At 40.6% G+C, this 16,712-nt stretch overlaps 1 pseudogene; it reads right to left on the reverse strand.

Moving 5' to 3' along the window:
- Nucleotides 1-16,464, reverse strand: part of LOC147603123 (mitochondrial outer membrane protein porin of 36 kDa-like) — an 85,697-nt pseudogene extending 69,233 nt beyond the window's left edge.
- Nucleotides 16,465-16,712: the final 248 nt, after the last annotated feature.

Raw genomic sequence — 16,712 nt, forward strand, 5'->3', positions numbered from 1 at the left:
CATCCTATCACTTTCCATACGCATCTTATCAATTCTTATCACATCTCATACACCTCTTATCACATCCTATCACTTTCCATACGCATCTTATCAATTCTTATCACATCTCATACACCTCTTATCACATCTTATCACATTTCATATCTTTTTTTTTTAAAAGAGAATTCTTATATTTGATATAAGATTTCTCTACACATTTATTTATACATAAATTCCATTTAAGGAGACTAACACTTTCGAAATTAAAATCAATCTTTTATGCATCTTCTTATGCATAATTTCAATTTGGTAGGGAATTACACTTTTAGAATAAAAGAATTTCTCTTATGCATCTAAGTTAAGCATAAAATCCATTTATGAGGAAAATCACACTTTTAGTATAAAAAGAATATCTTTTATGCATACCTATATGCATGAAATCCAATATGATAAAAGTAACACTTTTGATATAAAAATTTTTCCTTTATGCATACTTCTATGCATGAAAATTAAAAATGATAAAAGTAACACTTTTGATATAAAAAATTTTTCCTTTATGCATACTTCTATGCATGAAAATTAAAAATGATAAAAGTAACACTTTTGATATAAATTTTTTTTTTATGCATACTTTTATGCATGAAAATTAAAAATGATAAAAGTAACACTTTTAATATAAAAAAATTTTCTTTTATGTATACTTCTATGCATGAAAATTAAAAATGATAAAAGTAACACTTTTGATATAAAAATTTTCTTTTATGCATACTTCTATGCATGAAAATTAAAAATGATAAAAGTAACACTTTTGATATAAAAATTTTCTTTTATGCATACTTTTATGCATGAAAATTAAAAATGATAAAAGTAACACTTTTAATATAAATTTTTTTTTCTTTTATGCATACTTCTATGCATGAAAATTAAAAATGATAAAAGTAACACTTTTGATATAAAAAATTTTCTTTTATGCATACTTCTATGCATGAAAATTAAAAATGATAAAAGTAACACTTTTGATATAAAAATTTTTCCTTTATGCATACTTCTATGCATGAAAATTAAAAATGATAAAAGTAACACTTTTGATATAAATTTTTTTTCCTTTATGCATACTTCTATGCATGAAAATTAAAAATGATAAAAATAACACTTTTGATATAAAAATTTATCCATTATGCATACTTCTATGCATGAAATAAAAATGGTAAAAATAACACTTTTGATATAAAAACTTATCCTTTATGCATGACATTAAAATTCAATTTCTCCATGATTGTAATGAAATTCTTTCAATTAATCTAGGATGATAATTCCTAGAATATGGTAGGAAGTCCTCTTTTTATGCTTTGAATGAGATTATTTTATGCATAATTTTTATAAAAATTTTGCCATAGCTCCGCTGCTATGACTGATAAATCTCAATTTTTCTAAGGGATAATGCTTATCATTAAGGAAATAATTAAAATGATCTCTAATTGGATTATTAATCCATAATGGATTGAATCATTAATATACATAAACTAAAAGCATAGAAAAAAGCCATTAATTTGGCCTCAAGCATAGCTTAATCTTGGGTTAAGGAAAAGCTTTATGAAAAGCTTGATTTGGATTGAGAATGGGTCATGAGTATGACCATTTCTTGAGTGAGAGAGAGAATTTACATAAAAATCATTAGAATTTAAACATAAATGAAAATTAACTTCAATAGCATTATGTAACTCTTCACTACTATTCAAACTTCAATAGCATTTAAAAAAAAACCATACCAATTAAACTTCTCAAGCTTGAGAGGGGTTGAGAAGAGAGAAACATTGAGAAATTATAGAAAGATCAATATTCACTAATTACCTTACAACTTGCTTGATTCTTTGTTCACGGTAGAGGCCCCCAACCAATCAATTGGTTAAGTATGTTGATGGAGCCACTAATGGGGATTGAAGAAAGAGGGAAGCTCCAAAAACTAGTGAATTATTAAATGAATTCACAGTTCTTGGCTTAGGTGGAGTAGAGTAACGATGCATAAACACTATCTATTTTTCAATAAGGGGGAGGCTTCTATTTATAGGAAAAATTGAGCTCCTAACCAAACAAACTGATTCTAGAATTTTCTAAATCAGTTTGGTCAATATTTGACCATTTTTAGGTCAGTTAAGCTAACTTTTTGGAACTAGACTTGAATGAGGAGAGAGGAGAGATGAAATATCTCAATTTTTATGAGTTTAAAACTCATTCAAGCATGTGAAATATGCACCTCCTTTAAAGAACTCCCCTTCCTTACATATGTGTCATAATGGAATCATTTTAATATTGCTCATAGTTTTTTTTTACTAATAAACCTTGTACATTTTCAACTCTTCATCTTATGTGAAATATGCACCTCCTTGAAAGAATTCCCCTTCCTTACATATGTGTCATAATGGAATCATTTTAATATTGCTCATAGTTTTTTTTTACTAATAAACCTTGTACATTTTCAACTCTTCATCTTATGTGAAATATGCACCTCCTTTAAAGAATTCCCCTTCCTTACATATGTGTCATAATGGAATCATTTTAATATTGCTCATAGTTTTTTTACTAATAAACCTTGTACATTTTCAACTCTTCATCTTATGTGAAATATGCACCTCCTTTAAAGAATTCCCCTTCCTTACATATGTGTCATAATGGAATCATTTTAATATTGCTCATAGTTTTTTACTAATAAACCTTGTACATTTTCAACGCTTCACCTTATGTGAGCATTTACTCATTTTTGGGTATCTTCTTTTTACAAATTTGGATTTATCTCTTCCCTACACATGGATTGATGCTATTGGCCCATAGGAACCTTAATTGGACCATAGTCTAAAGATTTCTGAAAATCTAGACCCTTAGACTAAGGTTCTTTATACCTATTTCCAATTAATTCCAATTGCACATTGGAAAATTCTTTTTGAATTTCTGTTTCAGGGGAACTCATCTGAATTATAAGAGATATTTTTCTATCAAAAAATATTCAAAATCTGAATATTCTCTCTCTAGAATAATTTTTCTCTCTCTAGGCTAAAATAGTTAGCAACAGGGTCTTTATATTTCTGAAGAGGGTTGATTACAGGGGTAGATACTAGACATCAAAAAGGGGTTGGGGGAGGAATCTTACACAGTCACCTGCAGCGGGCCTCCCCCTTCATACTAGGTGGCAGCCTCTTTCAGCATCTCCATGGTGCCTGCCTGCAGCTCTTCTCTCTGTTGCTCTCTGCTGTGCCAATCACCAGCCACTCACCTCTTTGCCTCTGGCTTTGCACAGCTACCCAACAAGGCCTCTCACAAGGCAGCCCTACAGCGCTTCTTCGATTGTGCTTCTTCTTGTCTCCGCAACATCTCCGCCAGCCTCTGTAGCATCATCCAGCTCTCCACGCATCACCTCTCTGCGCCTGTCACTGTCCAGCGACCTCCAGCACTAGGCGGCCACCACTCAAGACGGTCCTCAGCAAGCGATCTCCGCAGCACCTTCGCAAGGCCACTCGTCCTCTCTTAGGCTACGATAGTACCCGTCCCCACAGAGCCTACGCCGTCACGCCTTCACCAGCTGCTGCACCTCACTTGCAAGGTGGTCTCTTCACTCCAGCACTAGGCGGCCACCACTCAAGACCTCGAAGCTGCTGCAGCACCTTCACAAGGCGGTCGCACGTTGGCCTTCTCTCACCCTGCACTCCAGGCCACTGATCACCTGGGACTCTCTCTCTTTTTTCAGAGCCGCTGTCTTACCTTCCTTTACCTTCGACGCCTTCACCACTTTTAGACATTGAGTTGGCCGCCACAAAGAACTCCACTTGGCTCTCTATAGAGTGGCCACATAATATAAATATTTTTTTATTTTTAAAAGCCTCAAAACCACAAAATGATGGCTACCAATGCCTCCATTACCTTGCTTTACCTTGATATACGGCGCGCACGCTTTCAATATAAGAGCTGCCCACACAGCCTTCATCAGCATCATTATTTCCAAACACATCCATTTCTCAGTCGGTGCCCTGTATTTAGCAACCACCCGCACATCACACCGTTGCCATAAAAACATCCAAACTCCAGCATCTTCTCCCAAAAAAAACACGTGCATAAACCAGCTCACGACCAAACCACTCGGCCTGTACACTTGCCAGGGCATTCAGGGCAAATTTTATTTGCGCACCACGCGTTCCATATATACACTGACCCAAAATACCTTTCAGATTTTAGCCTGACATACTTTGCCCAACCCCTACCCTACTGAATCATTTATGATCAGCAGAAAGTATATGACCACGTTTCCCTCCATCTATTCTTTGAGCATCATACAATGTAACCAACACATCTCTGTTCCAAATGATCCAAGAAACTCTGTCATCCTCCCAAGGCATGTCTTGCCATCTCACTTCCCACCACGGTACATCAAAACTTCTGAAAACAAAGCTCCTGACATACACACCATCCTGCCTCATCTCAATCCCAAAATCCTTGATATGATCAACACCAATATCGGAGAACCAGTGTAGCAACTCCTGCGGGTAAAAATTTATGAAAGCCTCATCAAAAAAGATCTCTTGTACCATAACATTTTCCTGTCCATCGGTATAAGAAACATCACCATCAAAATCAGCCACCACCACAGGCAAAACAAACTCCTCTTCAACAGGCACCATTGCCAAAGCATCCACCTCAGTCCCTGTATCCTCATCTTCATCAAAACCAATCAAAAATTCATCTATTACAGCATCCGGGTTGTTGCAAGATCACGGTGTCCAGTTTTATCTAGTTTATGCTGGAATGGGACAATGCTTGGAGAGCAAATTTTGGGAGGCAAGGTACTTAAAATGAGATCAAGTAAATAATAGAAAATACGCTTGTCCTTAAATTAACCCTATATAACTTCAATTAATATAAATTAGTCTAATTAATCAAAATTAATAAAAAAATATGATGAAATGATAAACAAATGATCTTTTCATACTTAGAGTGATCCAATTTATTTTTCCATAGATGCACCATTACAAGTATACTAGTCCCTATAGGTTTTAGATGATTCACATCAAAAATGTAATTTTACTAATTAGATTATTAATATTTGCAGGCCTTCTGATAGTCTAGAAGAATTTTAAAAAAGAGATCATTAAAAATCCAACCATTAGATTTGTAATTTTTACTAACCACCACATTCTACTAATGTCTCAGTATCTACCCACTCTTTTGATCTACAAGATTGAGGATTTTAAGTGGTAGCTATTGTGGGTACAAAAAGTGGCATTTATTATAACACTTTAAAGACCTTGAAATATTTAAAGAAAATAGACAAATATCTTAAAATTTTCTTGAAAAATAAAGTTAAGCTCCATATTATGTGAAGATCTAAGGTACAAAGTGGGAATCTCATATGAGTTTATATGTAAAAGATATTAGCATTTCATGGAATCAGTTCAAATTTGGGACAGGGTGTATACATTGACTTTGTACCTAAGAAAATGAGGACTTTTGACTATCTAATGCTTAATCAAATTATGCAACTATATTTCCAACTTTGAATATGATGTTCCAACAAAAGAACTTGAAACGAAATTCCTTCATTTACTAGGAGAGATTAGCCACTAAAGGTAAACAAATGCCTGTTTTTTTACTGTTTACAGGGTGCCTGAGTGGACAAAACTGGGCACCCTGATCTTGCAACCACCCATCCATAGTCTCATCTATAACAGCAGCATCATTCAAAGTCTTCTGGTGTTTCTCTTCCTTCATAGCCTCAATTCTGGTATCCCACACAGGTTCATTCAAAGATTCAAAAGCAGACTCTTTCACATCACATGCATACCTTTGCTCATGATTCATTTGTACCTCCTCGCATTCTTCCTGTATGGTCTCTTCTTGTTCAGCAACCTCATCACCAAGCACTTCCTCATCAATAACCAGGGCATCCATCTCTGCATCCTCTTCATTGGATGAAGTATCATCTGTTCCCTCACTAGTAGTGGTGCTACTGGTCATATCATCACTCGAATCAGCTTCACTTTCCTCTTCATCACAAACCGGCTTTTGGTTATCCATGTTAAACTGCTTCTTATCCCCTCTCCTGTCATATAGAGTAATGACCCCTTTCCTCCAATCCTGAACAACCTTCACTGCTCTCAGCCATGGTCTTCCCAAAATAATGGGGAATGCACCCATTCCTGCAGGCATAACATGACAATCCACAAGCACCTTTAAATCAAAAGCTTGCAATTCCAATTCCTTGATCATACCTAAGCATTTGACCTTCTGATGATTGGCCAACCGAATTCGGAATCCAGACGCTTTAGTAAAATTAAGACCAAGCCTCTCCACAGCTGCTAATGTGATCACACAAATCTGTGCTCCACCATCTATGTATGCTTCCCCTAGATTCTTCCCTTTGTACCACACATTCACCACAGGACATATATCAGGCAACTCCTGAACAGATAAAACAGTCACTATCCCTTTGGCAGGCTCCTTCTCTCTCGGATTCACAAGTCTTTTCCACTGACGCTTCAAATTCGGAGCTAACTCTATCAATTGCCCAAAAGTAATATTAGCCTTCCTTCCAGCCATGTCCTCCTGCAAACTGTAGCTCTCCTGCCCACCCCCCTGTGGAAAATCAGTTACTTGAAACTTCCTACGAGGCTTCCGCTTCTGCTTGACCTTCACATCCCCTCCTTCCTTCACTTTACCTTTCTTCTTACTGGGCCATGCAACATCCTTGCTTTCCCTTTCCTGTGGCATCCGTTTCCCCAAAGGCATCACATCAGCTTCTGCCTCCTTCGTCTTCTCAAGGGTGACCACATCTATCACCTTAGTTTTTCCTTTCTCTTCACCTGGGGCCTGCTTGATCCCTGATATCAATACCATAATCATTTGACCTGTCAGGTAACTGTGAAGGTAGTGGCTACATATCACCACCCATTCGCTGAGGCTTATCACAATCTGTACTCAGATGACCAAGCTCACCACAGTTCCAGCATGTAGGAATGAAACGACGGCCCCTACCACGACCACGTCCATACCCTGCTTGTCCATCTCCCCCTTCATAATTATTGCCTCGGCCTCTACCACGTCCACCACCTGTACTTCCCATTAAATTTAAGCTCAAATTCTTCATAAGATCAACCATCTGTTTCATATCCTGTCGCAATCCCTCATCAGAACCTGCAGGAACCATAGGTACTCCTTGACTAGCTTGTGGTACCATCTGCATAGCTTGGGCTTCAGTGGGCTTCATCCTCTCAATCACTGCATTCATAGGTGTAGCCTCCACTCTACGAATCTCCGGCTGTGCTACAACTGGAATCATCCCCAGCTGATTCATCCGCTGTAATTTCCAGTCTTTTGATTTAGCAATTTCCACTGCATCCTCATAAGACCTGGGCTTCTTCAATTCCACTTTCCAGCGAATACTCCTCTTAAGCCCGGCTACAAACTTGTTTTTCTTCATCATGTCAGGGGGTACCTGGTCTTCTCCCAAAGCCCTGCATAGAGTCTCCCATAGCAAAGAAAATTTCTTCATATAATCATCTATTGATTCAAACTCACCTTGTGTCAGAGCTTGCACCTCATGCCAAACCTTGTCGGGGTCTTCTACCTTCTTGAACCTGTTGCTAAGCGCTGTCTTTAATCCATCCTCAGTCATATCAAGATGTGGAACAGCATCCCTTAACGACTCCTCATAAGCCCTGTACCAGGTCCTTGCATCCCCTTTCAAACAAATGCTCAGCAGCCGCAATACCTGTACCTGCTCATTAATATGGTTGCTTATGCATGCAACCTCCATTCTTTCCAAGAAATCTGCCACATCCTCATTAGGGCTACCATAAAACTCTGGATACGACATCATCTTGATCCCAAAACTTCACTTCCAATCCCAAGCAAAAACAGAAACACCTTCCTTCAATCTCTCACTCTGGGGCATACACCCTCGTAAGAGAAATACCTGAGCTATCCTCAGTGGGGGCACCAGAAGGATGTGAGGTGAAAAAAGAAAAAAGAACCTGCCTCTATAGCTCTTCCACCTCCCAAACTTGGAAACACTCACCCGAACGGGGGCACCACCAGCACCGGCTCGAACACTCTCTCACAATGCACCACCCACCCACACCATAAGGACAGCTCAAAACCAACACAGACAACTGATCATTCAGTAAAAAGATACACAGCACCATACACCATGTACAACTCAGCAAATATACCAAAGACCAGGACTCTAGCCAGGATTTACTACCAAGGGAATACACCCTTGCGTCTGACAACCAAGCCTCTGTCTCCCGATCTCTGTACTCTCCAGAGGGCGCCCACACCAGCAACCCTTCTTCGCTTCCTCTGTAGCTCGACTACTCTCTGTCTCTAGCTGCTACCTGCCAAGTGTCGTAGGCGAGCCCCACTGTCTCTCCAACCCACACATCAGCACCACTTCTGCATCCAACACACACAAAAACCCAAGGCTCCCTCTCTAGTCAGCATCCACACACTGCCTGCAATCATCACCCACACAAGACCAGCTACTCTCACCAGAAGGCGCCCACACCAGCTAACCTTCAACTCAGCAGCTCCCACTCTCTGTACGTCGTGACCAGCAGCTTCACCAACCACCAAAGCCCTACACAATCTCTTCACCACGAACCACTGCTTAACGCAGCATCATCTCTCTGCATCCAGCCAAAGCCACGTCACTCAATCCCTTCCTAACAGCAGCCCTCCCTTGCTGCATCCCTTAGTCTCACCTGCAACCAGCTGCCTTCCAGCCCGGCTTCCTTGCCTTCCACATTCAGTTCATCTCTTGGCGCCTCCCCAGTCGCCTCCTCTGCTCTTTGTCACCAGGCAGTCACCTGCAGCGGGCCTCCCCCTTCATACTAGGCGGCAGCCTCTTTCAGCATCTCCATGGTGCCTGCCTACAGCTCTTCTCTCTGTTGCTCTCTGCTGTGCCAATCACCAGCCACTCACCTCTTTGCCTCTGGCTTTGCACAGCTACCCAACAAGGCCTCTCACAAGGCAGCCCTACAGCGCTTCTTCGACTGTGCTTCTTCTTGTCTCCGCAACATCTCCGCCAGCCTCTGTAGCATCATCCAGCTCTCCACGCATCACCTCTCTGCGCCTGTCACTGTCCAGCGACCTCCAGCACTAGGCGGCCACCACTCAAGATGGTCCTTGCGATCTCCGCAGCGCCTTCGCAAGGCCACTCGTCCTCTCTTAGGCTGCACAGTACCCGTCCCCATAGAGCCTACGCCTTCACGCCTTCACCAGCTGCTGCACCTCACTTGCAAGGTGGTCTCTTCACTCCAGCACTAGGCGGCCACCACTCACAAGACCTCGAAGCTGCTGCAGCACCTTCACAAGGCGGTCGCACGTTGGCCTTCTCTCACCCTGCACTCCAGGCCACTGATCACCTGGGACTCTCTCTCTTTTTTCAGAGCCGCCATCTTACCTTCCTTTACCTTCGACGCCTTCACCACTTCTAGACATTGAGTTGGCCGCCACAAAGAACTTCACTTGGCTCTCTATAGAGTGGCCACATAATATAAATATTTTTTTATTTTTAAAAGCCTCAAAACCACAAAATGATGGCTACCAATGCCTCCATTACCTTGATTTACCTTGATATACGGCGCCCACGCTTTCAATATAAGAGCTGCCCACACAGCCTTCATCAGCATCATTATTTCCAAACACATCCATTTCTCAGTCGGTGCCCTGTATTTAGCAACCACCCGCACATCACACCGTTGCCATAAAAACATCCAAACTCCAACATCTTCTCCCAAAAAAAACACGTGCATAAACCAGCTCACGACCAAACCACTCGGCCTGTACACTTGCCAGGGCATTCAGGGCAAATTTTATTTGCGCACCACACGTTCCATATTTACACTGACCCAAAATACCTTTCAGATTTTAGCCTGACACATGGGGTCCGCAGTGAAAAGAAAGGCTTAAATATACGAGAAAGAGACCATTCAGGGTTTGTGAAGTTAATGACAAGAAGGAAACCTTAGAACTACTTCACAAGCCCTTGTGGGAGAAGTTGAAGGGGACATAGAGGAGCACATAGCACCTCTAAGAACACCCGTTCAATTGCCTAGCCCTTATGGTAAAGTGCTTTATAATGCATTACTTGATACAAGGGCTAGTCACAATCTAATTTCCTTCAATGCGTGGAACCAATTGGGAAAACCCTAACTCATAGATACCTCCTTAAAGGTGAAAGGTATCCGTGGTAGAAATACCAAGGTTCTTAGGCTATTACAAACAGAGATATACTATGATGACATCAAGCAACTAGTGGGGCAGACTTCCTAGTTATGCTGCCAAAACATTACATGAACCAATAATACTTGGTCGTACATGGATGAAGGCTGTAGGATGTATGATTAACTAGTCGACAGGGAAGGCCTTTCATTAGGAAAATTTTGGACTCAAAAGAGGGCTGTTTCAATAATAATATAATAATAGACACATAGATTGAGTGACATGAAATCTACCAACGATATTCACCGGTGGTGGGACCTCTGTACAAATCCACCTAAAATGTGGAGAAACTCTTATCTTCATGAAATATTAAAAAAACCATCACCTTGTCTTAAAATATTTTAAACCGTTTTTTTGTCAGCACCTAACATAATAAAAGAATGTTTTCCACATTCCTGTGTTAGACGTGGAGCACTAAAAAATTATTTCCACCACCCCTAGAACTAATGATTTTGAATGCTTGGAATAGATAGATACACAATCTCCTGGTTATTCCCTCAACTTGTTTCCACTTTTGAAACTCGAAACATCTTTGGCGCCCAAAAGAAAACACTGTCCCTCATTTCTTCTTCCCTCCTTGATCCACAAAAGTGGTTAGCTCAGTCATCCACTTTCTGCTACTTCTTCTTTCTCATACATCTGTTAATCTCTCATGGCACCCAAAAGTGGACTGAAACTAGCAAGGAGCAGTATCTCATCTGTTGTGTTGTATAACATAAAAGACGAGAACGAAGAATGGATTCCCCAAGTATACAGGAAGTACTCTTGGGTCACTATGCAGCCCACGAAAACGTGGCCACTACCGAGTGAAGGGAAAGGCATCTGAAGACTTGGTCAAACATTGGAAAGGAAGGATCCTTGACTTCAAGATGGCACTAGGAGGGAAAACTGTCAAAGAAGTGTTGATCCAGCATGTATTCATGCAAAAAGAGATCAACGTGGGACCATTGGAAGGACTTCCAAGACACAGACCACATTGTAAGTGCTTGTGTTTTGTATTCCAATGTTGCAAATAAGGTGATTCATATACATTTTTCTGCCTTGCACAGATTTGTACCCATCCAATCTTCAAGAGTGGGAGCCTGCACAATGTTTGACGGGATTCTTGAATGTCTACATGGTGAGGTGGGGGAACTTCAATATGAAGGTCGTGCACCAAGTGATCTCGCAAGAAGTAGAACATATTTCTATGACTCATTTTATACCTTGCCCACTCAATCGAGTCAACATGGAAAGTTGGAACGTATTCCTTTGCCTGCACTTGATAGTCTTGAGTGGCCATTGCTTGATACAGAAGTGATAGAGTCATACAGGACCAAAATGTTTAATGATATTAAATGTGTTATGAAGCCTAGCATTGGTGCAAGAAATGTCCACTTAAGTTTGTTTGTTCCAATTGCATGCTTTGTTGATTTATTTAATGATTGTAAACAATTGAGAAAAACTAGAACAACTTTTATGTGCAAAGATATAGATGAAGCCTGGCTTGATCATTTGTTTGACAAAGGTTGGAGAGTGAAATCATCAAAGGGAGATGATTTGATCGAATGTCGATTGAACACCTCCGACATTGCATTTCGGGGAGTGTTATAACATTCAAATGTCTTTTTGTGAAACAGTTACAAAGCTTATTTGATTATACTCGGGAAATTATCCTAATGATATTTTGGAATCAGATACTATATTGCCAGGCAACATCTGTGCATGTCATTTACTTATAGAAGGTGGCGATGGATCAACAACTGGGAAAGCATGGACCAAGATACAAGAGATGGCAGCCACTCTTGCTTGATAGATATAGTTATGATTCGACAGGTTCACCCATCATTGACATTCGAAGTGGAAGAGAATTGGACTCTCGACCAATGTGTATACAGGTGAGCCATCAAGTTTTTAAGGGTTTGGACATGTGGGTCCCACTAGAATAGGTCAAAATAGTGAGCAAGAAGATAGGCATGTAGTGATTCGATTTTAAGAGTCATTTAGAAGACCACGCTCCCCCTGTGGGATAAAACTAGGTCTTACCTATTAATCATATCCTTGTATCTTTACATGGTCAAGGTGTCGATGAACAAGAAATTTTTCTCAAGTTAGACTTAGTAGACTACCTTATGGTTTTCCCTTTTTCGGAAGGGGGGGACCTTAAAATTGGTATCAGAGCCGATCTTAGTTCCTAGGACTTGTTATTTAAGGTTATTTTTGGAATGTATGTTCTACTTAACATAATGCTGATTGATAAAATACCTTACTAGAATAATTTAAATTGGTAATTGAATGATTGTAGGAAGAGGAAGACGCTTACTCAAGATTCCTAGTCTTCTAGTGCATCTTCCAACCAGCTTGTCACTCTTCAAATTTCAAATTCCGTGATACGATGGTTTAGATACTCGAGAAGTTGTCCCTTCCTCATCCCTCTTGTATCCAAATAGGGTGGGGTAGAAATCACTTTTGGAATTGTGGGGTGAGGTACTTTTTCATCCGAGCAGATCAAATTGGGAACCTCACCACCGATTTAAAGAGGGTTTGTTGGATCAAGAAGCTAAAGATGGTCCGCTTATTCTGGTTTGTGCGGTACTCCCGAAACCGACAGTTATGACCATAGAAGGGAACCGTATACCACAGAAATGCTGGGTATATGACCAAGTAATGTAAGTCTTACTCGCAAAACCGACAGTTATGTGACCATAGAAGGGAACCGTATACCACATAACTGCTGGGTATATGACCAAGTAATGCAAGTCTTACTCGCCGATAGAGTAGCCGCCATTATGGAACACAACACAATCCCGAGTCTACCGCCACTACCATTAGTCTTCCGTATCTTAGAAACCACGATGAAACCCCCATATTTCACCTATGTGGACTGCTCAAGTACTATGTCTTAGTTGAGCCTAGGATTTCTTTTATGATGATGAATAAGACTAACTTAAATTAGTCTCGAATCTTTGTAATAAATATTGTCCTTGTAGGTATTTGAGAAATAAACGATTTCAAAGTTTTACTTTTACAAGAATGAGCATAGTATGAATCTCATAATCCTAAAATTTAATCTTGCGATGATGACCAAGACGATCAACCTCCTCTCCTTAATGTGCTACACAACAAATACCCAGGAGAAGAAACTCCTACTCAAACAGATGCAACCTCCCTCCTTTAAGGGGGAAGGTTCAAATATTGAGAAGGATGCTGAGGTATGGATTGAAGCAATGGATGATTATTTCTTAGCTACCGGTACTGGAGTGGCAAACCAGTCCATGCTTGCACGATTCTGCCTCACCCGGGATGCTAAACTCTAGTGGAAGCAATGATGTCGTGTGACAAGGGAGTCATCGAACACTCCCAAACATCGGATGACATCAAGCAAGCTGTGAAGGAGCGGTATCTCCCCCCATCTCATGAATCTATCAAGATGAATGAGTTCTTTAGCCTCAAGGAAGCTAAGCTTAACCCTGGAAGAATACTACTCCAAGTTCATCCCTCTCCGGAAGTATGCCCCATCCATGACTACCTCCTAGCAAGTAGCCCACTTCTGCTAAGGTTTGAATGAACCTTTGGGCTCCTGCCTTGAAGCAATGAGGCCAAGCACATTGCAAGATGCTCTCATACGAGAAAAAACTCTTGTGAAAGAGCTAAAGTCTGGCAAAGCTAAGCCTCAGAAGAGATCTTATCCTGAAACAAACCCTAAAGATCAGTCTTACAAGAAGCCCCAGCAAAATACTCCCTACTACAACCAAGGTAGCGTTCTGCATTTCCAAAGGATGGTTCTGTGCGGGCCACTCGCAAATTGCAACTTGTACATAGTGATGTATGTGGGCCTATGCAAACTTCGTCATTTGGTAAACACTTGTACTTCGTGACTTTCATTGATGATTACTCAAGGCATGCATGGGTATATCCGCTGAAGGCAAAGTCTGAAGTGTTTTTGTGCTTCAAACAGTTTATGCTTATGGTTGAAAATGTATCCAATTGTACCGTGGGCACCCTCCGTTCTGATCGAGGGGGGGAGTACGTCTAAAGAGTTTAATGCATTTCTGGCTAGTCGTGGGATAAAACACCAGTGTACAGTGCCGTATATCCCTCAGCAAAATGGTGTTGAAAAAACAGGTCACTTATGGAGATGGCACGATGTATGGTCAAGAGCTAAGCTTTGCTACATGCGTTTTGGCTAGAGGCTGTCATGTGTGCTGCATATGTACTCAACAGGTGTCCCACTAAGGCCTTGCAGTCTATTACTCCATACGAAGCTTGGCATGGCAGGAAGCCTTCTATTGGTCACTTGCGTGTCTTTGGTTGCTTGGCCTATGCTTTAGTGCCTCTGCAACAATGCAGAAAATTGGATGATAAGGCTGTCAAATGCATTTTTGTTGGTTACAGTGCTGAGAGCAAGGGTTACAGATTGTATCATCTGCAGTCAAAGCGTATCTTGATTAGTCGAGATGTTGTTTTTGTGGAAGATGCTGTGCAGTCTTTGTTATCATGTACCAAAGAGACAAGTGTGAGCTCACGGGATGTATTTGATACGTTGTTTCCTCTATTTACAGGTGGGAACTCAAATGTAAGTCCTAATGAGGCAAATACTTAGCCTATGCAGATTTCAAATGGCATCATAGATCAGCCTATTTCTGATGCAGATTTACAGGATGTAATTCATGAGCATAGGGCTGAAAATGAGCAGGCTAGAGGTATGCCTAAATGGCTGGTGCAAACCTTGCGTGTGATAGTAAAATTGATACACCTATATCTAGTCGTACTCGTTCAGGTTTTCAGCATGCCTCTTATGCATCAGATTGTTATGCTTTGGCTGTGTCTAGTATGTGTGAAGAGGAAGAACCTCTTTCATTTGATGAGGCACAAAAATCAAAAAATTGGTTGGTTGCAATGCAAAGTGAATATGATGCTATAATGAAGAATGGTACATGGTCTTTGTGTGATTTGCCTATTGGTAAAAAGGCCATTGGATGTAAGTGGGTTTTTAAGTTGAAACGAAAGCCAGATGGCAGTGTTGATCGCTATAAAGCTAGACTTGTTGCAAAGGGTTATGCTCAAGAAAAGGGCATTGATTTTGATGAGACCTTTGCTCCCACTTGTCGTATGACTACCATTCGTAGCATTTGTGCATTGGCAGCTCATAATGGTTGGAATGTACATCAGTTGGACATAAAGACTGCGTTCTTGAATGGAGATTTGCATGAGGAGGTGTATGTATCGCAGCCTCGTGGTTTTGTTCAAAGAGGGCAGGAAAACAAAGTGTGCAGGTTGAAAAAGGCTTTATATGGTTTAAAGCAAGCTCCACGAGCTTGGTATGAAAAGATACATGCATATTTGATTGTACATGGTTTTCAAAATAGTCCAACAGAAAGCAAACGTGGGTCTGTGTAGTGATTTGTTGGTAGCAAACACTGAATTGGAACGTAGAGCGAGGTGAACCATCTCGTTCGACAGGCTGCCACCAGCAGTCCTAGGAGGCAGTTCACCATGGTTATTCAGACGAGTCTTCACCGTAGTGATGGGGTCAAGTGCACAGGAACTTGGTATCACTCATTGACAACTTGTGCAAGATCTCTGCTGCTGCAACAGTTCTCTTAGTGTCACAATTCACATTGTGCAAGTAAGAAGCCTTCAATGGTTCTCCTTTGCCCAAGATCAGAAATGAAGCATTGAATTCTGGTTTAGCCAGCCCTAAACCGGCATTGTACTTGGTAAAAACACAAGATCTTCCCCACCCAAGGAAAACCTTTCATCACCAAAGGTTGCATTGACCTCAACAACACAGGGATTGTAGTTAGCCCAATAGCCGAGCATTCTCATGGCGATGCTGCGCCTCCAGCTTTCCAGAATTCTTATCTAGAAATGTAAAGTTAAAGACGGTCTTCAATTCTAGCACAAGATCATCAACTATGATTGTGGTGTAAATACAAGAATTTGAGTCCACTTTGATGTCAGTTGTCACATTCTTGTTTTTGAATTGTGTCAACACATCACCAATCAAGAGATCTCCTTTCTTGATGCCACTACTGGTAAAATCCAATCTGATTCAGTCTGTCTTCTTATAGTAATTTTTTGATCTTGTTTTAATAATCCTTGGTCAGCAAGTTTGTAGCCTACTTTGCCAATATCTGAAAACAATCCATGGCTATGCCATTGTCTATGTGTGTTGTTTCTCCTGCTTTGCTTTGGTGATGATGAGCATAATTTGCTTTGGTCTTGACTTAAAAACATTGACCCACTACTAGTATTGCAATCTTGCTCTTCTTGTATTAAGTTAATGGTACCATTGGGATGCTTGGTAGCTTGCACTACTGCTTGTTGGGAACGTTTGCAAAGCTCAATGGTACTTTAGGACAAATCGATTTCACACAAGAGACCTTCCCACACCCTTGAAGCCTTGTATACAGGTTAGGAGACCATGTGGTGTATGGAGTGCACTGGCTAAATGCACTAGGTTCAATTCCTAGTAGGGCTGTACA

This window comes from Cibotium barometz, chromosome 65, assembly GCF_041138505.1.
Source record: "Cibotium barometz isolate CiBa-2024 chromosome 65, ASM4113850v1, whole genome shotgun sequence".
In the NCBI taxonomy this organism is placed as follows: domain Eukaryota; kingdom Viridiplantae; phylum Streptophyta; class Polypodiopsida; order Cyatheales; family Cibotiaceae; genus Cibotium; species Cibotium barometz.